General features: G+C 54.3%; 1 protein-coding gene across 2 annotated transcripts in view; it reads left to right on the forward strand.

Annotated features, from left to right (window-relative positions):
- The first annotated feature begins 19,997 nt into the window (after positions 1–19,997).
- The window catches only part of LOC138517039 (zinc finger protein 615-like), a 57,222-nt gene continuing 51,594 nt past the window's right edge, over positions 19,998–25,625 (forward strand). Inside the window, exon 1 of one of the 2 annotated variants that reach the window (XM_069632555.1) lies at positions 19,998–20,109. The gene's annotated coding sequence lies outside the window, so the exon portion shown is untranslated. The remainder of the gene's footprint in view (positions 20,110–25,625) is intronic. The other variant, XM_069632554.1, reaches the window with a different exon arrangement.

Genomic DNA, 25,625 nt, shown 5'->3' on the forward strand with positions numbered 1-25,625 from the left:
CGAGTGAAGCAGCAAGAGATCAGCTCGCAGTGCTGCTGTGATGAGGAAGACTGCAGGCAGGAGCGTTAGTTCGGTAAGTAAAGCGCTCCTTCAAAGTAACAGGAAACATGCCGCAAGGGTGGTTGGGCCGGCAATTTGTGCAGGCTGGAAATCATGTGGTCCGTCACGTGCTCGGCAAGGGCTCCGCCCCCTCCAGGAAGCCAGTGTAGCAGCAAGAGCTCAGCTCACAGTGCTGCTGTGATGAGAAAGACTGCAGGCAGGAGCGTTAGTTCGGTTAGTAAAGCGCTCCTTCAAAGTAACAGGAAACACGCCGCAAGGGTGGTTGGGCCGGCAATTTGTGCAGGCTGGAAATCATGTGGTCCGTCACATGCTCGGCAAGGTCCCCGCCCCCTACAGGAAGCGAGTGTAGCAGCAAGAGCTCAGCTCACAGTGCTGCTGTGATGAGGAAGACTGCAGGCAGGAGCGTTAGTTCGGTAAGTAAAGCGCTTCTTCAAAGTAACAGGAAACACTCCGCAAGGGTGGTTGGGCCGGCAATTTGTGCAGGCTGGAAATCATGTGGTCCATCACGTGCTCGGCAAGGGCTCCGCCCACTCCAGGAAGCGAGTGTAGCAGCAAGAGATCAGCTCGCAGTGCTGCTGTGATGAGGAAGACTGCAGGCAGGAGCGTTAGTTCGGTAAGTAAAGCGCTTCTTCAAAGTAAAAGGAAACACGCCACAAGGGTGGTTGGGCCGGCAATTTGTGCAGGCTGGAGATCATGTGGTCCGTTACGTGCTCGGCAAGGGCCCCGCCCCCTCCAGGAAGCGAGTGTACCAGCAAGAGCTCAGCTCGCAGTACTGCTGTGATGAAGAAGACTGCGAGCAGGAGCGTTAGTTCGGTAAGTAAAGCGTTTCTTCGAAGTAAAAGGAAACACACCGCAAGGGTGGTTGGGACGGCAATTTGTGCAGGTTGGAAGTCACGTGGGCTGTCACGTGCTCGGCAAGGGCTCTGCCCCCTCCAGGAAGCGAGTGTAGCAGCAAGAGCTCAGCGCGCAGTGCTGCTGTGATGAGGAAGACTGCAGGCAGGAGCGTTAGTTCGGTAAGTAAAGCGCTTCTTCAAAGTAACAGGCAACACGCTGCAAGGGTGGTTGGGATGGCAATTTGTGCAGGCTGGAAGTCACGTGGTCCGTCAGTTGCTCGGCAAGGGCTCCGCCCCCTCCAGGAAGCGAGTGTACCAGCAAGAGCTCAGCTCGCAGTGCTGCTGTGATGAGGAAGACTGTAGGCAGGAGCGTTAGTTCGGTAAGTAAATCGCGTCTTCAAAGTAACAGGAAACACGCCGCAAGGGTGGTTGGGCCGGCAATTTGTGCAGGCTGGAAGTCACGTGGTCCGTCACGTGCCCGGCAAGGGCTCTGCCCCCTCCAGGAAGCGAGTGTACCAGCAAGAGCTCAGCTCACAGTGCTGCTGTGATGAGGAAGACTGCAGGCAGGAGCGTTAGTTCGGTAAGTAAAGCGCTTCTGCAATGTAACAGGAAACACGCTGCAAGGGTGTTTGGGCCGGCAATTTGTGCAGGCTGGAAGTCACGTGGTCCGACTCGTGCTCGGCAAGGGCTCCGTCCCCTCCAGGAAGCGAGTGTAGCAGCAAGAGCTCAGCTCGCAGTGCTGCTGTGATGAGGAAGGCTGCAGGCAGGAGCGTTAGTTCGGTAAGTAAAGCGCTTCTTCAAAGTAACAGGAAATACGCCACAAGGGTGGTTGGGCCGGCAATTTGTGCAGGCTGGAAGTCACGTGGTCCGTCACGTGCTCGGCAAGGGCTCCGCCCCCTCCAGGAAGCGAGTGTACCAGCAAGAGCTCAGCTCGCAGTGCTGCTGTGATGAGGAAGACTGTAGGCAGGAGCGTTAGTTAGGTAAGTAAAGAGCTTCTTCAAAGTAACAGGAAACACGCCGCAAGGGTGGTTGGGCCGGCAATTTGTGCAGGCTGGAAATCATGTGGTCCGTCACTTGCTCGGCAAGGGCTCCGCCCCCTCCAAGAAGCCAGTGTAGCAGCAAGAGCTCAGCTCGCAGTGCTGCTGTGATGAGAAAGACTGCAGGCAGGAGCGTTAGTTCGGTAAGTAAAGCGCTCCTTCAAAGTAACAGGAAACACGCCGCAAGGGTGGTTGGGCCGGCAATTTGTGCAGGCTGGAAGTCATGTGGTCCATCACATGCTCGGCAAGGACTCCGCACCCTCCAGGAAGCGAGTGTAGCAGCAAGAGCTCAGCTCGCAGTGCTGCTGTGATGCGTAAGACTGCAGGCAGGAGCATTAGTTTGGTAAGTAAATCGCTCCTTCATAGTAATAGGAAACACGCCACAAGGGTGGTTGGGCCGGCAATTTGTGCAGGCTGGAAATCACGTGGTCCGTCAGTTGCTCGGCAAGGGCTCCGCCCCCTCCAGGTAGCGAGTGTACCAGCAAGAGCTCAGCTCGCAGTGCTGCTGTGATGAGGAAGACTGTAGGTAGGAGCGTTAGTTCGGTAAGTAAAGCGCGTCTTCAAAGTAACAGGAAACACACCGCAAGGGTGGTTGGGCCGGCAATTTGTGCAGGCTGGAAGTCACGTGGTCCGTCACGTGCCCGGCAAGGGCTCCGCCCCCTCCAGGAAGCGAGTGTAGCAGCAAGAGCTCAACTCGCAGTGCTGCTGTGATGACGAAGACTGCAGGCAGGAGCGTTAGTTCGGTAAGTAAAGCGCTCCTTCAAAGTAACAGGAAACACGCCGCAAGGGTGGTTGGGCCGGCAATTTGTGCAGGCTGGAAGTCATGTGGTCCGTCACATGCTCGGCAAGGGCTCCGCACCCTCCAGGAAGCGAGTGTAGCAGCAAGAGCTCAGCTCGCAGTGCTGCTGTGATGAGTAAGACTGCAGGCAGGAGCGTTAGTTTGGTAAGTAAAGCGCTCATTCAAAGTAACAGGAAACACGCCGCAAGGGTGGTTGGGCCGTCAATTTGTGCAGGCTGGAAATCATATGTTCCGTCACATGCTCGTAAAGGGCTCCGCCCCCTCCAGGAAGCGAGTGTAGCAGCAAGAGATCAGCTCGCAGTGCTGCTGTGATAAGGAAGACTGCAGGCAGGAGCGTTAGTTCGGTAAGTAAAGCGCTCCTTCAAAGTAACAGGAAACACGCCGCATGGGTGGGTGGGCCGGCAATTTGTACTGGCTGGAAATCATGTGGTCTGTCACGTCCCCGGCAAGGACTCCGTACCCTCCAGGAAGCGAGTGTATCAGCAAGAGCTCAACTCGCAGTGCTGCTGTGATGAGGAAGACTGCAGGCAGGAGCATTAGTTCGGTAAGTAAAGCGCTCCTTCAAAGTAACAGGAAACATGCCGCAAGGGTGGTTGGGCCGGCAATTTGTGCAGGCTGGAAATCATGTGGTCCATCACGTGCTCGACAAGGGCTCCGCCCCCTCCAGGAAGCCAGTGTATCAGCAAGAGCTCAGCTCGCAGTGCTGCTGTGATGAGAAAGACTGCAGGCAGGAGCGTTAGTTCGGTAAGTAAAGCGCTCCTTCAAACTAACAGGAAACACGCCGCAAGAGTGGTTGGGCCGGCAATTTGTGCAGGCTGGAAGTCATGTGGTCCGTCACATGCTCGGTAAGTGCTCCGCACCCTCCAGGAGTCGAGTGTAGCAGCAAGAGCTCAGCTCGCAGTGCTGCTGTGATGAGTAAGACTGCAGGCAGGAGCATTAGTTTGGTAAGTAAATCGCTCCTTCAAAGTAACAGGAAACACGCCACAAGGGTGGTTGGGCCGGCAATTTGTGCAGGCTGGAAGTCACGTGGTCCGTCACATGCTCTGCAAGGGCTCCGCCCCCTGCAGGAAGCGAGTGTAGCAACAAGAGCTCAGCTCGCAGTGCTGCTGTGATGAGTAAGACTGCAGGCAGTAGCATTAGTTTGGTAAGTAAATCGCTCCTTCAAAGTAACAGGAAACACGCCGCAAGGGTGGTTGGGCCGTCAATTTGTGCAGGCTGGAAATCATGTGGTCCGTCACGTGCTCGGCAAGGGCTCTGCCCCCTCCAGGAAGCGAGTGTAGCAGCAAGAGCTCAGCTCGCAGTGCTGCTGTGATAAGGAAGACTGCAGGCAGGAGCGTTAGTTCGGTAAGTAAAGCGCTCCTTCAATGTAACAGGAAACACGCCGCAAGGGTGGTTGGGTCGGAAATTTGTGCAGGCTGGAAGTCACGTGCTCGGCAAGGGCCCCACCCCCTGCAGGTAGCGAGTGTAGCAGCAAGAGCTCAGCTCGCAGTGCTGCTGTGATAAGGAAGACTGCAGGCTGGAGTGTTAGTTCGGTAAGTAAATCGCTCCTTCAAAGTAACAGGAAACACGCCGCAAGGGTGGTTGGGCCGGCAATTTGTACAGGCTGGAAGTCACGTGGTCCGTCACGTGCTCGGCAAGGGCCCCGCCCCCTCCAGGAAGCGAGTGTAGCAGCAAGAGCTCAGTTTGCAGTGCTGCTGTGATGAGGAAGACTGCAGGCAGGAGCGTTAGTTCGGTAAGTAAATCGCTCCTTCAAAGTAACAGGAAACACGCCGCAAGGGTGGTTGGGCTGGCAATTTGTGCAGGCTGGAAATCATGTGGTCCGTCACGTGCTCGGCACGGGCCCCGCCCACTCCAGGAAGCGAGTGTACCAGCAATAGCTCAGCTCGCAGTGCTGCTGTGATGAGGAAGACTGCAGGCAGGAGCGTTAGTTCGGTAAGTAAAGCGCTTCTTCAAAGTAAAAGGAAACACACCGCAAGGGTGGTTGGGACAGCAATTTGTGCAGGTTGGAAGTCACATGGTCTGTCACGTGCTCGGCAAGGGCTCCGCCCCCTCCAGGAAGCGAGTGTAGCAGCAAGAGCTCAGCTCGCAGTGCTGCTGTGATGAGGAAGACTGCAGGCAGGAGCGTTAGTTCGGTAAGTAAAGCGCTTCTTCAAAGTAACAGGAAACACTCCGCAAGGGTGGTTGGGCCGGCAATTTGTGCAGGCTGGAAATCATGTGGTCCATCACGTGCTCGGCAAGGGCCCCGCCCCCTCCAGGAAGCGAGTGTAGCAGCAAGAGCTCAGCTCGCAGTGCTGCTGTGATGAGGAAGACTGCAGGCAGGAGCGTTAGTTCGGTAAGTAAAGCGCTTCTTCAAAGTAAAAGGAAACACGCCGCAAGGGTGGTTGGGCCGGCAATTTGTGCAGGCTGGAAATCATGTGGTCCGTCATGTGCTCGGCAAGGGCCCCGCCCCCTCCAGGAAGCGAGTGTACCAGCAAGAGCTCAGCTCGCAGTGCTGCTGTGATGAGGAAGACTGCAGGCAGGAGCGTTAGTTTGGTAAGTAAAGCGCTTCTTCAAAGTAAAAGGAAACACACCGCAAGGGTGGTTGGGACGGCAATTTGTGCAGGTTGGAAGTCACGTGGTCTGTCACATGCTCGGCAAGGGCTCCGCCCCCTCCAGGAAGCGAATGTAGCAGCAAGAGCTCAGCTCGCAGTGCTGCTGTGATGAGGAAGACTGCAGGCAGGAGCGTTAGTTCGGTAAGTAAAGCGCTTCTTCAACGTAACAGGAAACACGCTGCAAGGGTGGTTGGGCCGGCAATTTGTGCAGGCTGGAAGTCACGTGGTCCGTCACGTGCCCGGCAAGGGCTCCGCCCCCTCCAGGAAGCGAGTGTACCAGCAAGAGCTCAGCTTGCAGTGCTGCTGTGATGAGGAAGACTGCAGGAAGGAGCGTTAGTTCGGTAAGTAAAGCGCTTCTTCAAAGTAACAGGAAACACGCCGCAAGGGTGTTTGGGCCGGCAATTTGTGCAGGCTGGAAGTCACGTGGTCTGTCACGTGCTCGGCAAGGGCTCCGTCCCCTCCAGGAAGCGAGTGTAGCAGCAAGAGCTTAGCTCGCAGTGCTGCTGTGATGAGGAAGACTGCAGGCAGGAGCGTTAGTTCGGTAAGTAAAGCGCTTCTTCAAAGTAACAGGAAACACGCCGCAAGGGTGGTTGGGCCGGCAATTTGTGCAGGCTGGAAGTCACATCGTCCATCACGTGCCCGGCAAGAGCTCTGTACCCTCCAGGAAGCGAGTGTAGCAGCAAGAGCTCAGCTCGCAGTGCTGCTGTGATGAGGAAGACTGCAGGCAGGAGCGTTAGTTTGGTAAGTAAAGCGCTTCTTCAAAGTAACAGGAAACACACCGCAAGGGTGGTTGGCCTGGCAATTTGGGCAGGCTGGAAGTCACGTGGTCCGTCACGTGCTTGGCATGGGCTCTCCTCCCTCCAGGAAGCGAGTGTACCAGCAAGAGCTCAGCTCGCAGTGCTGCTGTGATGAGAAAGACTGCAGGCAGGAGCGTTAGTTCGGTAAGTAAAGCGCTCCTTCAAAGCAACAGGAAACACGCCGCAAGGGTGTTGGGCCGGCAATTTGTGCAGGCTGGAAGTCATGTGGTCCGTCACATGCTCGGTAAGTGCTCCGCACCCTCCAGGAGTCGAGTGTAGCAGCAAGAGCTCAGCTCGCAGTGCTGCTGTGATGAGTAAGACTGCAGGCAGGAGCATTAGTTTGGTAAGAAAATCGCTCCTTCAAAGTAACAGGAAACACGCCACAAGGGTGGTTGGGCTGGCAATTTGTGCAGGCTGGAAGTCACGTGGTCCGTCACGTGCTCTGCAAGGGCTCCGCCCCCTCCAGGAAGCGAGTATAGCAGCAAGAGCTCAGCTCGCAGTGCTGCTGTGATGAGGAAGACTGCAGGCAGGAGCGTTAGTTTGGTAAGTAAAGCGCTCCTTCAAAGTAACAGGAAACACGCCGCAAGGGTGGTTGGGCCGGCAATTTGTGCAGGCTGGAAGTCACGTGGTCCGTCACGTGCTTGGCAAGGGCTCCGCCCCCTCCAGGAAGCGAGTGTAGCAGCAAGAGCTCAGCTCGCAGTGCAGCTGTGATGAGGAAGACTGCAGGCAGGAGCGTTAGTTCGGTAAGTAAAGCGCTTCTTCAAAGTAAAAGGAAACACGCCACAAGGGTGGTTGGGCGGGCAATTTGTGCAGGCTGGAAATCATGTGGTCCGTTACGTGCTCGGCAAGGGCCCCGCCCCCTCCAGGAAGCGAGTGTACCAGCAAGAGCTCAGCTCGCAGTGCTGCTGTGATGAGGAAGACTGCAGGCAGGAGCGTTAGTTCGGTAAGTAAAGCGCTTCTTCAAAGTAAAAGGAAACACACCGCAAGGGTGGTTGGGACGGCAATTTGTGCAGGTTGGAAGTCACGTGGTCTGTCACGTGCTCGGCAAGGGCTCCGCCCCCTCCAGGAAGCGAGTGTAGCAGCAAGAGCTCAGCGCGCAGTGCTGCTGCTGTGATGAGGAAGACTGCAGGCAGGAGCGTTAGTTCGGTAAGTAAAGCGCTTCTTCAAAGTAACAGGAAACACGCTGCAAGGGTGGTTGGGATGGCAATTTGTGCAGGCTGGAAGTCACGTGGTCCGTCATGTGCTCGGCAAGGGCTCCGCCCCCTCCAGGAAGCGAGTGTACCAGCAAGAGCTCAACTCGCAGTGCTGCTGTGATGAGGAAGACTGTAGGCAGGAGCGTTAGTTCGGTAAGTAAAGCGCTTCTTTAAAGTAACAAGACACACGCCGCAAGGGTGGTTGGGCCGGCAATTTGTGCAGGCTGGAAGTCACGTGGTCCGTCACGTGCCCGGCAAGGGCTCCGCCCCCTCCAGGAAGCAAGTGTACCAGCAAGAGCTCAGCTCACAGTGCGGCTGTGATGAGGAAGACTGCAGGAAGGAGCGTTCGTTCGGTAAGTAAAGCGCTTCTTCAAAGTAACAGGAAACACGCCGCAAGGGTGTTTGGGCCGGCAATTTGTGCAGGCTGGAAGTCACGTGGTCTGTCACGTGCTCGGCAAGGGCTCCGTCCCCTCCAGGAAGCGAGTGTACCAGCAAGAGCTCAGCTCGCAGTGCTGCTGTGATGAGGAAGACTGCAGGCAGGAGCGTTAGTTCGGTAAGTAAAGCGCTTCTTCAAAGTAACAGGAAACACGCTGCAAGGGTGGTTGGGCCGGCAATTTGTGCAGGCTGGAAGTCACATCGTCCATCACGTCCCCGGCAAGGGCTCTGTACCCTCCAGGAAGCGAGTGTAGCAGCAAGAGCTCAGCTCGCAGTGCTGCTGTGATGAGGAAGACTGCAGGCAGGAGCGTTAGTTCGGTAAGTAAAGCGCTTCTTCAATGTAACAGGAAACACACCGCAAGGGTGGTTGGCCCGGCAATTTGTGCAGGCTGGAAGTCACGTGGTCCGTCACGTGCTTGGCAAGGGCTCCGCCCCCTCCAGGAAGCGAGTGTACCAGCAAGAGCTCAGCTCGCAGTGCTGCTGTGATGAGGAAGACTGCAGGCAGGAGCGTTAGTTCGGTAAGTAAAGCGCTTCTTCAAAGTAACAGGAAACACGCCGCAAGGGTGGTTGGGCCGGCAATTTGTGCAGGCTGGAAGTCACGTGGTCCGTCACGTGCCCGGCAAGGGCTCCGTCCCCTCCAGGAAGCGAGTGTACCAGCAAGAGCTCAGCTCGCAGTGCTGCTGTGATGAGGAAGACTGCAGGCAGGAGCGTTAGTTCGGTAAGTAAAGCGCTTCTTCAAAGTAACAGGAAACATGCCGCAAGGGTGTTTGGGCCGGCAATTTGTGCAGGCTGGAAGTCACATGGTCCGTCACGTGCTCGGCAAGGGCTCCGTCCCCTCCAGGAAGCGAGTGTACCAGCAAGAGCTCAGCTCGCAGTGCTGCTGTGATGAGGAAGACTGCAGGCAGGAGCGTTAGTTCGGTAAGTAAAGCGCTTCTTCAAAGTAACAGGAAACACGCCGCAAGGGTGTTTGGGCCGGCAATTTGTGTAGGCTGGAAGTCACATGGTCCGTCACATGCTCGGCAAGGGCTCCGTCCCCTCCAGGAAGCGAGTGTAGCAGCAAGAGCTCAGCTCGCAGTGCTGCTGTGATGAGGAAGACTGCAGGTAGGAGCGTCAATTCGGTAAGTAAAGCGCTTCTTCAAAGTAACAGGAAACATGCCGCAAGGGTGGTTGGGCCGGCAATTTGTGCAGGCTGGAAGTCATGTGGTCCGTCACGTGCCCGGCAAGGGCTCCGCCCCCTCCAGGAAGCGAGTGTACCAGCAAGAGCTCAGCTCGCAGTGCTGTTGTGATGAGGAAGACTGCAGGCAGGAGCGTTAGTTCGGTAAGTAAAGCGCTTCTTCAAAGTAACAGGAAACACGCCGCATGGGTGTTGGGCCGGCAATTTGTGCAGGCTGGAAGTCACATGGTCCGTCACGTGCCCGGCAAGGGCTCCGCCCCCTCCAGAAAGCGAGTGTAGCAGCAAGAGCTCAGCTCGCAGTGCTGCTGTGATGAGGAAGACTGCAGGCAGGAGCGTTAGTTCAGTAAGTAAAGCGCTTCTTCAAAGTAACAGGAAACACACCGCAAGGGTGGTTGGGCCGGCAATTTGTGCAGGCTGGAAGTCACATGGTCCATCACGTGCCCGGCAAGGGCTCTGTCCCCTCCAAGAAGCGAGTGTAGCAGCAAGAGCTCAGCTTGCAGTGCTGCTGTGATGAGGAAGACTGCAGGCAGGAGCGTTAGTTCGGTAATTAAAGCGCTCCTTCAAAGTAACAGGAAACACGCCGCAAGGGTGGTTGGGCCGTCAATTTGTGCAGGCTGGAAATCATGTGGTCCATCACGTGCTCGGAAAGGGCTCCGCCCCCTCCAGGAAGCGAGTGTAGCAGCAAGAGCTCAGCTCGCAGTGCTGCTGTGATAAGGAAGACTGCAGGCAGGAGCGCTAGTTCGGTAAGTAAAGCGCTCCTTCAAAGTAAAAGGAAACACGCCGCAAGGGTGGTTGGGCCGTCAATTTGTGTAGGCTGGAAATCATGTGGTCCGTCACATGCTCGGCAAGGTCCACGCCCCCTCTAGGAAGCGAGTGTAGCAGCAAGAGCTCAGCTCGCAGTGCTGCTGTGATGAGGAAGACTGCAGGCAGGAGCGTTAGTTCGGTAAGTAAAGCGCTTCTTCAAAGTAACAGGAAACACTCCGCAAGGGTGGTTGGGCCGGCAATTTGTGCAGGCTGGAAGTCACGTGGTCCGTCACGTGCTCGGCAAGGGCTCCGCCCCCTCCAGGAAGCGAGTGTAGCAGCAAGAGCTCAGCTCGCAGTGCTGCTGTGATGAGGAAGACTGCAAGCAGGAGCGTTAGTTCGGTAATTAAAGCGCTCCTTCAAAGTAACAGGAAACACGCCGCAAGGGTGGTTGGGCCGTCAATTTGTGCAGGCTGGAAATCATGTGGTCCATCACGTGCTCGGAAAGGGCTCCGCCCCCTCCAGGAAGCGAGTGTAGCAGCAAGAGCTCAGCTCGCAGTGCTGCTGTGATAAGGAAGACTGCAGGCAGGAGCGCTAGTTCGGTAAGTAAAGCGCTCCTTCAAAGTAAAAGGAAACACGCCGCAAGGGTGGTTGGGCCGGCAATTTGTGTAGGCTGGAAATCATGTGGTCCGTCACATGCTCGGCAAGGTCCCCGCCCCCTCTAGGAAGCGAGTGTAGCAGCAAGAGCTCAGCTCGCAGTGCTGCTGTGATGAGGAAGACTGCAGGCAGGAGCGTTAGTTCGGTAAGTAAAGCGCTTCTTCAAAGTAACAGGAAACACTCCGCAAGGGTGGTTGGGCCGGCAATTTGTGCAGGCTGGAAATCATGTGGTCCATCACGTACTCGGCAAGGGCCCCGCCCCCTCCAGGAAGCGAGTGTAGCAGCAATAGCTCAGCTCGCAGTGCTGCTGTGATGAGGAAGACTGCAGGCAGGAGCGTTAGTTTGGTAAGTAAAGCGCTTCTTCAAAGTAAAAGGAAACACGCCACAAGGGTGGTTGGGCCGGCAATTTGTGCAGGCTGGAAATCTTGTGGTCCGTTACGTGCTCGGCAAGGGCCCCGCCCCCTCCAGGAAGCGAGTGTACCAGCAAGAGCTCAGCTCGCAGTGCTGCTGTGATGAGGAAGACTGCAGGCAGGAGCGTTAGTTCGGTAAGTAAAGCGCTTCTTCAAAGTAAAAGGAAACACACCGCAAGGGTGGTTGGGACGTTAATTTGTGCAGGTTGGAAGTCACGTGGTCTGTCACGTGCTCGGCAAGGGCTCCGCCCCCTCCAGGAAGCGAGTGTAGCAGCAAGAGCTCAGCGCGCAGTGCTGCTGTGATGAGGAAGACTGCAGGCAGGAGCGTTAGTTCGGTAAGTAAAGCGCTTCTTCAAAGTAACAGTAAACACGCTGCAAGGGTGGTTGGGATGGCAATTTGTGCAGGCTGGAAGTCACGTGGTCCGTCATGTGCTCGGCAAGGCCTCCGCCCCCTCCAGGAAGCGAGTGTACCAGCAAGAGTTCAACTCGCAGTGCTGCTGTGATGAGGAAGACTGTAGGCAGGAGCGTTAGTTCGGTAAGTAAGGCGCTTCTTTAAAGTAACAAGACACACGCCGCAAGGGTGGTTGGGCCGGCAATTTGTGCAGGCTGGAAGTCATGTGGTCCGTCACGTGCCCAGTAAGGGCTCCGCCCCCTCCAGGAAGCGAGTGTACCAGCAAGAGCTCAGCTCACAGTGCGGCTGTGATGAGGAAGACTGCAGGAAGGAGCGTTAGTTTGGTAAGAAAATCGCTCCTTCAAAGTAACAGGAAACACGCCACAAGGGTGGTTGGGCTGGCAATTTGTGCAGGCTGGAAGTCACGTGGTCCGTCACGTGCTCTGCAAGGGCTCCGCCCCCTCCAGGAAGCGAGTATAGCAGCAAGAGCTCAGCTCGCAGTGCTGCTGTGATGAGGAAGACTGCAGGCAGGAGCGTTAGTTTGGTAAGTAAAGCGCTCCTTCAAAGTAACAGGAAACACGCCGCAAGGGTGGTTGGGCCGGCAATTTGTGCAGGCTGGAAGTCACGTGGTCCGTCACGTGCTTGGCAAGGGCTCCGCCCCCTCCAGGAAGCGAGTGTAGCAGCAAGAGCTCAGCTCGCAGTGCAGCTGTGATGAGGAAGACTGCAGGCAGGAGCGTTAGTTCGGTAAGTAAAGCGCTTCTTCAAAGTAAAAGGAAACACGCCACAAGGGTGGTTGGGCGGGCAATTTGTGCAGGCTGGAAATCATGTGGTCCGTTACGTGCTCGGAAAGGGCCCCGCCCCCTCCAGGAAGCGAGTGTACCAGCAAGAGCTCAGCTCGCAGTGCTGCTGTGATGAGGAAGACTGCAGGCAGGAGCGTTAGTTCGGTAAGTAAAGCTCTTCTTCAAAGTAAAAGGAAACACACCGCAAGGGTGGTTGGGACGGCAATTTGTGCAGGTTGGAAGTCACGTGGTCTGTCACGTGCTCGGCAAGGGCTCCGCCCCCTCCAGGAAGCGAGTGTAGCAGCAAGAGCTCAGCGCGCAGTGCTGCTGCTGTGATGAGGAAGACTGCAGGCAGGAGCGTTAGTTCGGTAAGTAAAGCGCTTCTTCAAAGTAACAGGAAACACGCTGCAAGGGTGGTTGGGATGGCAATTTGTGCAGGCTGGAAGTCACGTGGTCCGTCATGTGCTCGGCAAGGGCTCCGCCCCCTCCAGGAAGCGAGTGTACCAGCAAGAGCTCAACTCGCAGTGCTGCTGTGATGAGGAAGACTGTAGGCAGGAGCGTTAGTTCGGTAAGTAAAGCGCTTCTTTAAAGTAACAAGACACACGCCGCAAGGGTGGTTGGGCCAGCAATTTGTGCAGGCTGGAAGTCACGTGGTCCGTCACGTGCCCGGCAAGGGCTCCGCCCCCTCCAGGAAGCGAGTGTACCAGCAAGAGCTCAGCTCACAGTGCGGCTGTGATGAGGAAGACTGCAGGAAGGAGCGTTCGTTCGGTAAGTAAAGCGCTTCTTCAAAGTAACAGGAAACATGCCGCAAGGGTGTTTGGGCCGGCAATTTGTGCAGGCTGGAAGTCACGTGGTCTGTCACGTGCTAGGCAAGGGCTCCGTCCCCTCCAGGAAGCGAGTGTACCAGCAAGAGCTCAGCTCGCAGTGCTGCTGTGATGAGGAAGACTGCAGGCAGGAGCGTTAGTTCGGTAAGTAAAGCGCTTCTTCAAAGTAACAGGAAACACGCCGCAAGGGTGGTTGGGCCGGCAATTTGTGCAGGCTGGAAGTCACATCGTCCATCACGACCCCGGCAAGGGCTCTGTACCCTCCAGGAAGCGAGTGTAGCAGCAAGAGCTCAGCTCGCAGTGCTGCTGTGATGAGGAAGACTGCAGGCAGGAGCGTTAGTTTGGTAAGTAAAGCGCTTCTTCAATGTAACAGGAAACACACCGCAAGGGTGGTTGGCCCGGCAATTTGTGCAGGCTGGAAGTCACGTGGTCCGTCACGTGCTTGGCAAGGGCTCCGCCCCCTCCAGGAAGCGAGTGTACCAGCAAGAGCTCAGCTCGCAGTGCTGCTGTGATGAGGAAGACTGCAGGCAGGAGCGTTAGTTCGGTAAGTAAAGCGCTTCTTCAAAGTAACAGGAAACACGCCGCAAGGGTGGTTGGGCCGGCAATTTGTGCAGGCTGGAAGTCACGTGGTCCGTCACGTGCCCGGCAAGGGCTCCGTCCCCTCCAGGAAGCGAGTGTACCAGCAAGAGCTCAGCTCGCAGTGCTGCTGTGATGAGGAAGACTGCAGGCAGGAGCGTTAGTTCGGTAAGTAAAGCGCTTCTTCAAAGTAACAGGAAACATGCCGCAAGGGTGTTTGGGCCGGCAATTTGTGCAGGCTGGAAGTCACATGGTCCGTCACGTGCTCGGCAAGGGCTCCGTCCCCTCCAGGAAGCGAGTGTACCAGCAAGAGCTCAGCTCGCAGTGCTGCTGTGATGAGGAAGACTGCAGGCAGGAGCGTTAGTTCGGTAAGTAAAGCGCTTCTTCAAAGTAACAGGAAACACGCCGCAAGGGTGTTTGGGCCGGCAATTTGTGTAGGCTGGAAGTCACATGGTCCGTCACGTGCTCGGCAAGGGCTCCGTCCCCTCCAGGAAGCGAGTGTAGCAGCAAGAGCTCAGCTCGCAGTGCTGCTGTGATGAGGAAGACTGCAGGCAGGAGCGTCAATTCGGTAAGTAAAGCGCTTCTTCAAAGTAACAGGAAACATGCCGCAAGGGTGGTTGGGCCGGCAATTTGTGCAGGCTGGAAGTCATGTGGTCCGTCACGTGCCCGGCAAGGGCTCCGCCCCCTCCAGGAAGCGAGTGTACCAGCAAGAGCTCAGCTCGCAGTGCTGCTGTGATGAGGAAGACTGCAGGCAGGAGCGTTAGTTCGGTAAGTAAAGCGCTTCTTCAAAGTAACAGGAAACACGCCGCATGGGTGTTGGGCCGGCAATTTGTGCAGGCTGGAAGTCACATGGTCCGTCACGTGCCCGGCAAGGGCTCCGCCCCCTCCAGAAAGCGAGTGTAGCAGCAAGAGCTCAGCTCGCAGTGCTGCTGTGATGAGGAAGACTGCAGGCAGGAGCGTTAGTTCAGTAAGTAAAGCGCTTCTTCAAAGTAACAGGAAACACACCGCAAGGGTGGTTGGGCCGGCAATTTGTGCAGGCTGGAAGTCACATGGTCCATCACGTGCCCGGCAAGGGCTCTGTCCCCTCCAAGAAGCGAGTGTAGCAGCAAGAGCTCAGCTTGCAGTGCTGCTGTGATGAGGAAGACTGCAGGCAGGAGCGTTAGTTCGGTAATTAAAGCGCTCCTTCAAAGTAACAGGAAACACGCCGCAAGGGTGGTTGGGCCGTCAATTTGTGCAGGCTGGAAATCATGTGGTCCATCACGTGCTCGGAAAGGGCTCCGCCCCCTCCAGGAAGCGAGTGTAGCAGCAAGAGCTCAGCTCGCAGTGCTGCTGTGATAAGGAAGACTGCAGGCAGGAGCGCTAGTTCTGTAAGTAAAGCGCTCCTTCAAAGTAAAAGGAAACACGCCGCAAGGGTGGTTGGGCCGTCAATTTGTGTAGGCTGGAAATCATGTGGTCCGTCACATGCTCGGCAAGGTCCACGCCCCCTCTAGGAAGCGAGTGTAGCAGCAAGAGCTCAGCTCGCAGTGCTGCTGTGATGAGGAAGACTGCAGGCAGGAGCGTTAGTTCGGTAAGTAAAGCGCTTCTTCAAAGTAACAGGAAACACTCCGCAAGGGTGGTTGGGCCGGCAATTTGTGCAGGCTGGAAGTCACGTGGTCCGTCACGTGCTCGGCAAGGGCTCCGCCCCCTCCAGGAAGCGAGTGTAGCAGCAAGAGCTCAGCTCGCAGTGCTGCTGTGATGAGGAAGACTGCAAGCAGGAGCGTTAGTTCGGTAATTAAAGCGCTCCTTCAAAGTAACAGGAAACACGCCGCAAGGGTGGTTGGGCTGTCAATTTGTGCAGGCTGGAAATCATGTGGTCCATCACGTGCTCGGAAAGGGCTCCGCCCCCTCCAGGAAGCGAGTGTAGCAGCAAGAGCTCAGCTCGCAGTGCTGCTGTGATAAGGAAGACTGCAGGCAGGAGCGCTTCTTCGGTAAGTAAAGCGCTCCTTCAAAGTAAAAGGAAACACGCCGCAAGGGTGGTTGGGCCGGCAATTTGTGTAGGCTGGAAATCATGTGGTCCGTCACATGCTCGGCAAGGTCCCCGCCCCCTCTAGGAAGCGAGTGTAGCAGCAAGAGCTCAGCTCGCAGTGCTGCTGTGATGAGGAAGACTGCAGGCAGGAGCGTTAGTTCGGTAAGTAAAGCGCTTCTTCAAAGTAACAGGAAACACTCCGCAAGGGTGGTTGGGCCAGCAATTTGTGCAGGCTGGAAATCATGTGGTCCATCACGTACTCGGCAAGGGCCCCGCCCCCTCCAGGAAGTGAGTGTAGCAGCAAGAGCTCAGCTCGCAGTGCTGCTGTGATGAGGAAGACTGCAGGCAGGAGCGTTAGTTCGGTAAGTAAAGCGCTTCTTCAAAGTAAAAGGAAACACGCCACAAGGGTGGTTGGGCCGGCAATTTGTGCAGGCTGGAAATCTTGTGGTCCGTTACGTGCTCGGCAAGGGCCCCGTCCCCTCCAGGAAGCGAGTGTACCAGCAAGAGCTCAGCTCGCAGTGCTGCTGTGATGAGGAAGACTGCAGGCAGGAGCGTTAGTTCGGTAAGTAAAGCGCTTCTTCAAAGTAAAAGGAAACACACCGCAAGGGTGGTTGGGATGTTAATTTGTGCAGGTTGGAAGTCACGTGGTCTGTCACATGCTCGGCAAGGGCTCCGCCCCCTCCAGGAAGCGAGTGTAGCAGCAAGAGCTCAGCGCGCAGTGCTGCTGTGATGAGGAAGACTGCAGGCAGGAGCGTTAGTTCGGTAAGTAAAGCGCTTCTTCAAAGTAACAGTAAACACGCTGCAAGGGTGGTTGGGATGGCAATTTGTGCAGGCTGGAAGTCACGTGGTCCGTCATGTGCTCGGCAAGGCCTCCGCCCCCTCCAGGAAGCGAGTGTACCAGCAAGAGTTCAACTCGCAGTGCTGCTGTGATGAGGAAGACTGTAGGCAGGAGCGTTAGTTCGGTAAGTAAGGCGCTTCTTTAAAGTAACAAGACACACGCCGCAAGAGTGGTTGGGCCGGCAATTTGTGCAGGCTGGAAGTCACGTGGTCCGTCACGTGCCCAGTAAGGGCTCCGCCCCCTCCAGGAAGCGAGTGTACCAGCAAGAGCTCAGCTCACAGTGCGGCTGTGATGAGGAAGACTGCAGGAAGGAGCGTTAGTTCGGTAAGTAAAGCGCTTCTTCAAAGTAACAGGAAACACGCCGCAAGGGTGTTTGGGCCGGCAATTTGTGCAGGCTGGAAGTCACGTGGTCCGTCACGTGCTCGGCAAGGGCTCCGTCCCCTCCAGGAAGCGAGTGTAGCAGCAAGAGCTCAGCTCGCAGTGCTGCTGTGATGAGGAAGACTGTAGGCAGGAGCGTTAGTTCGGTAAGTAAAGCGCTTCTTCAAAGTAACAGGAAACACGCCGCAAGGGTGTTTGGGCCGGCAATTTGTGCAGGCTGGAAGTCACGTGGTCCGTCACGTGCTCGGCAAGGGCTCTGCCCCCTCCAGGAAGCGAGTGTACCAGCAAGAGCTCAGCTCGCAGTGCTGCTGTGATGAGGAAGACTGCAGGCAGGAGCGTTAGTTCGGTAAGTAAAGCGCTTCTTCAAAGTAACAGGAAACACGCCGCAAGGGTGGTTGGGCCGGCAATTTGTGCAGGCTGGAAGTCACGTGGTCCGTCACGTGCTCGGCAAGGGCTCCGCCCCCTCCAGGAAGCGAGTGTACCAGCAAGAGCTCAGCTCGCAGTGCTGCTGTGATGAGGAAGACTGCAGGCAGGAGCGTTAGTTCGGTAAGTAAAGCGCTTCTTCAAAGTAACAGGAAACACGCCGCAAGGGTGGTTGGGCCGGCAATTTGTGCAGGCTGGAAATCATGTGGTCCGTCACATGCTCGGCAAGGGCCCCGCCCCTCCAGGAAACGAGCGTACCAGCAATAGCTCAGCTCACAGTGCTGCTATGATGAGGAAGACTGCAGGCAGGAGCGTTAGTTCGGTAAGTAAAGTGCTTCTTCAAAGTAAAAGGAAACACGCTGCAAGGGTGGTTGGGACGGCAATTTGTGCAGGCTGGAAGTCACGTGGTCCGTCACGTGCCCGGCAAGGGCTCCGCCCCCTCCAGGAAGCGAGTGTAGCAGCAAGAGCTCAACTCGCAGTGCTGCTGTGATGAGGAAGACTGCAGGCAGGAGCATTAGTTCGGTAAGTAAAGCGCTTCTTCAAAGTAACAGGAAACACGCCGCAAGGGTGGTTGGGACGGCAATTTGTGCAGGCTGGAAGTCACGTGGTCCGTCACGTGCCCGGCAAGGGCTCCGCCCCCTCCAGGAAGCGAGTGTACCAGCAAGAACTCAGCTCGCAGTGCTGCTGTGATGAGGAAGACTGCAGGCAGGAGCGTTAGTTCGGTAAGTAAAGCGCTCCTTCAAAGTAACAGGAAACACGCCGCAAGGGTGGGTGGGCCGGCAATTTGTGCAGGCTGGAAATCATGTGGTCCGTCACATGCTATGTGCGAATTCGCTGTGGCCTTATCGCACGGCGTTCGTTGACCTGTGAGCCAGCGTGCGCCACGCACTTTCTCAGCGCACATCCCACATTTCGCGCGTGCACAGACTTCCATGAATTGATGTGTGATGTTTTCTGTGCGATAATCGCACTTGCACTGCGATTTTCGCTGTTTCTCTGCGAATCGCACGTTTTCGCACGCGTTTTTTCGGCGCACGTTGATTCCATGAATCGGCCTGTTAGTTGTGTCGCTAGCAGTACCTTGAATGCATTGTAGTCAGCAGAGCTGGGCTTTGATGCAGAGAACCAGGCCTTATACTCTTACTCTTGTCGCCAGCAGTACCTTAAATGCACTGTACTCTGCAGGGCTAGGCTTTGATGCAGAGAACCAGGCAATATACTCTTACTTGTGTTGCCAGCAGTACCTTGAATGCACTGTACTCTGCAGGGCTAGGCTTTGATGCAGAGAACCAGGCCATATACTCTTACTCGTGTTGCTAGCAGTAACTTGAATGCACTGTACTCTGCAGGGCTAGGCTTTGATGCAGAGAACCAGGCAATATACTCTTACTTGTGTTGCCAGCAGTACCTTGAATGCACTGTACTCTGCAGGGCTAGGCTTTGATGCAGAGAACCAGGCCATATACTCTTACTCGTGTTGCTAGCAGTACCTTAAATGCACTGTACTCTGCAGTGCTAGGCTTTGATGCAGAGAACCAGGCCATATACTCTTACTCGTGTTGCTAGCAGTAACTTGAATGCACTGTACTCTGCAGGGCTAGGCTTTGATGCAGAGAACCAGGCCTTATACTCTTACTTGTGTTGCCAGCAGTACCTTGAATGCACTGTACTCTGCAGGGCTAGGCTTTGATGCAGAGAACCAGGCCATATACTCTTACTCGTGTTGCTAGCAGTAACTTGAATGCACTGTACTCTGCAGGGCTAGGCTTTGATGCAGAGAACCAGGCCATATACTCTTACTCGTGTTGCTAGCAGTACCTTAAATGCACTGTACTCTGCAGGGCTAGGCTTTGATGCAGAGAACCAGGCCATATACTCTTACTCGTGTTGCTAGCAGTACCTTAAATGCACTGTACTCTGCAGGGCTAGGCTTTGATGCAGAGAACCAGGCCATATACTCTTACTCGTGTTGCTAGCAGTAACTTGAATGCACTGTACTCTGCAGGGCTAGGCTTTGATGCAGAGAACCAGGCCTTATACTCTTACTTGTGTTGCCAGCAGTACCTTGAATGCACTGTACTCTGCAGGGCTAGGCTTTGATGCAGAGAACCAGGCCTTATACTCTTACTTGTGTTGCCAGCAGTACCTTGAATGCACTGTACTCTGCAGAGATAGGCTTTGATGCAGAGAACCAGGCCTTATACTCTTACTTGTGTTGCCAGCAGTACCTTGAATGCACTGTACTCTGCAGGGCTAGGCTTTGATGCAGAGAACCAGGCCTTATACTCTTACTTGTGTTGCCAGCAGTACCTTGAATGCATTGTACTCTGCAGAGATAGGCTTTGATGCAGAGAACCAGGCCATATACTCTTATTCATGTTACTAGCAGTACCTTGAATGCATTGTACTCTGCAGGGCTAGGCTTTGATGCAGAGAACCAGGCCTTATACTCTTACTTGTGTTGCCAGCAGTACCTTGAATGCACTGTACTCTGCAGAGATAGGCTTTTCTTGATAGTGTGTTCCAATAGGAGCGCTTCTCCAGAGCTGTTTATTATTTTTCACACTACATTCTTTTCGAGGGCGGATGATATATTAATTTGCATTTTAAATGGATAAATACGGGTTTGAGGGTAAATTTTCTTTTTTGGTGATTCTGATGTTGGTTTATCGTGTCTTACATATTTGAATCCTAAATCCACTGACTGCGATGCTGTGTGGGCCAATGGAATGTGATGTCATTAAATATGAGGAGCATGCGCAGTGCGCAGTGCTAATGGTGCCGGGCATGCGCAGTGTGGGGAGATTGCCTCGCCAGCCGAGGATCGAGGCTGCCGATACCGATCGCGTCTAAAAGGAACTTTTCGCTCAGGCGCATGCGCAGAAAAATGTTTCTAGGGACGAGCATGCGCACTAGAGAGTTCCGCACCATCTTCTGCGGTCAAGATTCCTTCAGTGAGCGTGCGCACCAAAACACGTTTCGGTTTTGGGCATGCGCATATGCGGTGTGACGGTGCTGGGCATGCGCATCTGCTGTCTTGAGGAATTGGGCATGCGCATGTGCAGTGTTTTGGACATGCGCTTTCGGAAGACACTCCTCGGCTCATGTCCGGTCTCTCTTCGCCTGCGGGAGACCGACGTGACGCCGGATTATCTCCAGAGTCGGAAGGTCAGTGGTTTATATTCCCCTTAATATCGTCGTCACCCCATTAGTATCTAGGACCGAGCGTTTCTGCCCCCGGTCATCCCCATTCTCGTCTTTTGCCACTCCTGCTCTCCCCGGGCCCTCCTTTTCACTCTGCCTGTCTCTGGCCCTCATCTTCCTCTCGGCCGCTCACACTCCTGCTTTCCCCGGGCCCTCCTCTTCTGGCCTCTCCTCTTCACTCTGCCTGTCTCTGGCCCTCATTTTCCTCTCGGTTGCTCACACTCCTGCTCTCCCCAGACCCTCCTTTTCTGGCCTCATCTTCCTCTCGGTCGCTCACACTCCTGCTCTCCCCGGGCCCTCCTCTTCTGGCCTCTCCTCTTCACTCTGCCTGTCTCTGGCCCTCATCTTCCTCTCGGTCGCTCACACTCCTGCTCTCCCCGGGCCCTCCTCTTCTGGCCTCTCCTCTTCACTCTGCCTGTCTCTGAGCCTCATTTTCCTCTCGGTTGCTCACACTCCTGCTCTCCCCAGACCCTCCTTTTCTGGCCTCATCTTCCTCTCGGTCGCTCACACTCCTGCTCTCCCCGGGCCCTCCTCTTCTGGCCTCTCCTCTTCACTCTGCCTGTCTCTGAGCCTCATTTTCCTCTCAGTCGCTCACACTCCTTCTCTCCCCAGACCCTCCTTTTCTGGCCTCATCTTCCTCTCGGTCGCTCACACTCCTGCTCTCCCCGGGCCCTCCTCTTCTGGCCTCTCCTCTTCACTCTGCCTGTCTCTGGCCCTCATCTTCCTCTTGGTCGCTCACACTCCTGCTCTCCCCGGGCCCCCCTTTTCACTCTGCCTGTCTCTGGCCCTCATCTTCCTCTCGGTCGCTCACACTCCTGCTCTCCCCGGGCCCCCCTTTTCACTCTGCCTGTCTCTGGACCTCATCTTCTTCTCGGTCGCTCACACTCCTGCTCTCCCCGGGCCCCCCTTTTCACTCTGCCTGTCTCTGGCCCTCATCTTCCTCTCGGTCGCTCACACTCCTGCTCTCCCCAGGCCCTCCTCTTCACTCTGCCTGTCTCTGGCCTTCATCTTCCTCCCGGTTGCTCACACTCCTGCTCTCCACAGACCCTCTTTTTCACTCTGCCTGTCTCTGGTCCTCATCTTCGTCTCGATCGCTCACACTCCTGCTCTCCCCGGACCCTCCTTTTCTGGCCTCTCCTCTTCACTCTGCTTGTCTCTGGACCTCATCCTCCTCTCGGTTGCTCACACTCCTGCTCTCCCCGGGCCCCCCTTTTCTGGCCTCTTCGGTCTCTGGGCCTCCTCTTCCTCATGGTCGCTCACACTCCTGCTCTCCCCGGGCCCTCCTCTTCTGGCCTCTCCTCTTCACTCTGCCTGTCTCTGGCCCTCATCTTCCTCCCGGTTGCTCACACTCCTGCTCTCCACAGACCCTCCTTTTCACTCTGCCTGTCTCTGGCCCTCATCTTCGTCTCGGTCGCTCACACTCCTGCTCTCCCCAGCCCTCCTTTTCTGGCCTCTCCTCTTCACTCTGCCTACTCTGGGCCTCATCTTCCCCTCGGTCGCTCACACTCCTGCTCTCCCCGGGCCCTCCTTTTCTGGCCTCTCCTCTTCACTCTGCCTACTCTGGGCCTCATCTTCCTCTCGGTCGCTCACACTCCTGCTCTCCCTGGACCCTCCTTTACTGGCCTCCTCTTCACTCTGCCTGTCTCTGGGTCTCATCTTCCTCTCCGTCACTCACACTCCTCAGCCCCCTGCCTGTTCTTTTTATTATATTTTACCCTGCGGAGAGTAATCACTGCAAAGCTGTCCATGACACTGCACAATATCTATTTCTATAGGGATGCATTTAATAAAAGAGCAGCACAAGCCCAGGAAGCTCGGTCAGCATGCCCATGTGAGCCTGCATGTGAAAGGGCCCTTTATATCCCAAACCTAGGGGGCCGATCAAATGTACGGCCCCCCTAAACCATTTTAGGACATGGTGGCTCGAGATGCCTCTGTCTGGAGAAGCCACCCCTCAGTTAAGCACTGTGAGGGTAATGCAGGGCAACACGTGGCGTGTGGAGGATGTGCAGGAAGTAACCTTGCTTCTGCTGGCAGTGAGCCTCACCTCTTTGCCTGTGCATGGAGAATGTTCCCCTCAGTTAAGCACTGTGAGGGTAATGCAGGGCAGCACGTGGAGTGTGGAGGACGTACCCTAGCTTCTACCTGCAGTGACCCTCGCATCCTTGCCTGTTTTTTTGAGAATGCTCCCCTCAGTTTAGCACTGTGAGGGTAATGCAGGGCAGCATGTGGAATGTGGAGGACATGGAGTAAGTGACCTTGCTTCTGTTGGCAGTGACCCCCCACATCCTTGACTGTGTCTGGAGAAGGCTACCCTCAGTTAAGGACTACAGAGAGGCTCGAGGCTTCCAGCATTGCAGTAGCTGCAATCCCTGTGCACTCTGGGGAAGCTCGAGGCTTCCGGTGTTGCAGTAGCTGCAATCCCTATGCACTCTGGGGAAGCTCAGGGCTTCTGGTGTTGCAGTAGCTTCAGTCCCCGTGCACCCTGGGGAGAGTGACATCCGGTGCTGCAGTGCCTGGCAGAGGCGCAGCCAGGATTGTCTTACAAGTGGGGCCTGAAGCTAATGTTTGGTCCCACCGCAGTGACATTATTGTATAAATGTCTTCACAGCGCTGCTGAGTGAGCATTTACAGATTTTGGGTAGGCCTTGCCCGCTCAGGCCCTAGCCTGTCTACGCCTCTGGTCCCTGGCCACCATTGGGGGAAGTGGCTTCCGGTATTGCAGTAGCTGCCGTCCCTGTGCACTCTGGGGAGGCTCGAGGCTTCCGGTGTTGCAGCAGTCACTTCAATGCGCTCTCACCCGCCCAATATGAAATCCTCCATTTCTCCCCGCCGGGTCACTTCAATGTGCTCTCACCCGCCCAACATGAAATCCTCCATTTCCCCCCGGCCGGGTCACTTCAATGCGCACTCACGCGCCCAACATGAAATCCTCCATTTCCCCTTGGCCGGGGGACTGAAACAGTTGAGAGGCCACACGGGGGCAGTGTTGGTGGAGATTCCGCCCTAATGTTCTCCAGCACTCCTGAAACCAAAGGGGCAGCAGGGGAACGCTAGGAGCGGGCACATGGATTCAGACAGACCAAGGTCATCCATGTTATGGAGAACACTAGGAGATGGCACATGGAATCAGACAGGCCAAGGTCATCATGTTATGGAGAACGCTAGGAGGGGGCACATGGATTCAGAAAGGTCAAGGTCATCCGTGTTATGGAGAACAGAAGGAGGGGGCACATGGATTCAGACAAGTCAAGGTCATCATGTTATGGAGAACAGTAGGAGGGGGCTCATGGATTCAGACAGGCCAAGGTCATCCGTGTTATGGAGAACGCTAGGAGGGGGCACATGGATTCAGTCAGGCCAAGGTCATCCGTGTTATGGAGAACACAAGGAGGGGGCACATGGAATCAGACAGGCCAAGGTCATCATGTTATGGAGAATGCTATGAGAGGGCACATGGATTCAGACAGGTCAAGCTCATCCATGTTATGGAGAACGCTAGGAGGGGGCACATGGATTCAGACAGGCCAAGGTCATCTGTGTTATGGAGAACACAAGGAGGGGGCACATGGATTCAGACAGGCCAAGGTCATCCGTGTTATGGAGAACACTAAGAGGCAGCACATGGATTCAGACAGGCCAAAGTCATCCGTGTTATGGAGAACAGTAGGAGGGGGCACATGGATTCAGACAGGCCAAGGTCATCCGCGTTATGCAGAACTCAAGGAGGGGGGCACATGGATTAAGACAGGCCAAAGTCGTCATGTTATAGAGAACACTAGGAGGTGGCACATGGATTCAGACAGGCCAAGGTCATCTGTGTTATGGAGAATGCTAGGAGGTGGCACATGGGGGTTTATAGTCAAAATACCAAAAAAATAATCTCAAACTACCAAAATCTCGACAAAAAAATATCGAAAAATAAAATATCGAAAATATATACATCTCGTTAAAAGGGTCACTATCTCGAATACGTATATGTGGAAAAAAAAACGAACATGCATAAATAGAAATAAAGAAAAAACAAAATTAGCATTTTATGATGGGGGGGGTTCCCCACCTGTCCCCCACCCGATCACCCCCCCCCCACCATACTGTCAACATACGTATTAGAATCAAGAGTTTAGAAGGGGTTAAACTGATTTGTGAAAAGCAAGAGTAAAGAACCTTGTTCAGGAACCAAGATTGGAATAACGATATTGCCAAACCGTCATTACCTGATAGGACGACATTTGATGCTGTACTGCGGGAAATCGCTTGAGTTTGATTCGCAAAACACCAGGTACTATTTATAAAACATTGAAGTGGAATAACAGTAAAAAAACATATTACTTAGAGATATATGACAGAAAACGTTTCTTCCGTTTGTTTTAGAATACAAAATTGAAATTTGTGACAAACCAAAAGGGAGGAAAACAGCTGACATTAAATGGATACGTTTATCATAAGGAATATGAGAAGAATGAGCGTGTGTACTAGAAATGCGCCGAATATAAAAAATAAATGCACGGCTCGAGCTATTACTGAGGGAACAAATGTGCACAGTAAAAACGAACATAATCATCTACCGGACCAATCTAATATTATTATAAAAAAAACCCCTCTCAGAGCTAAAAAGAAAGGCTGAAGAAAGTCTCGGGGAACCAAGTGGCTCGGTTGTGTCAAAAGTATGTGACCATTTACCAATACATATCGCTGCACAGTTACCAGGTGAGAGGTTAATGCAACGGACAATAAACAGAGCTAGAAAACAAATAGAAAATATGCCACCTGTACCAAGGCTTTTTGAAGACATTACAATCCCTGATGTATTTAAAACAACAAAAAATTGAGACATTTTTCACCAAGCGACAATTGATTTAAACCGCGAAAAAATATTAATATTCGCCACTGCAAGTAATTTCCACCATCTGACTAACAGTGAAAAATGGCAAAGTGACGCAACTTTTAAAGTATGCCCGCAGCCATTCCTCCAGTTTTATACCATTCATGGTACAATAAACGGCAAGACAATTCCACTTGTGTATACATTAATGCCGAAAAAGACTGAAGAGGCGTACAGAATCGTTTTTGATAAAATAAAACAATCGATCCCTGATGCAAACCCAACTACAATAATCATGGATTACGAGACAGCACAAATCAACGGTTTTAAATCAATTTTCGAAAATACCCGAATTCAAGGATGTTTTTTCCACTTCACACAGAGTATATGGCGCAAAATGCAGAAATTAGGTCTAAACACAAAATACACGGAGGACAGTTGCTACCAGTTTAATATTAAAAAACTTTTTGCATTGGCTTTTGTACAAATAGATTATGTAACTGAATTTAATGAACATTTAATTGATGGTACCTTTTACAAAAATCATGAGGAAGAATTTAGTGATCTATTAGACTATTAGACTATTTTGAAAAATCATGGATTGGACAATTAACCAGAAGTGGCACAAGAAGAAGGCCAAAATACCCATTAAATA

Source organism: Ambystoma mexicanum, chromosome 6q, assembly GCF_040938575.1.
Source record: "Ambystoma mexicanum isolate Mex_15411 chromosome 6q, UKY_AmexF1_1, whole genome shotgun sequence".
NCBI classification, from domain to species: Eukaryota; Metazoa; Chordata; class Amphibia; order Caudata; family Ambystomatidae; genus Ambystoma; species Ambystoma mexicanum.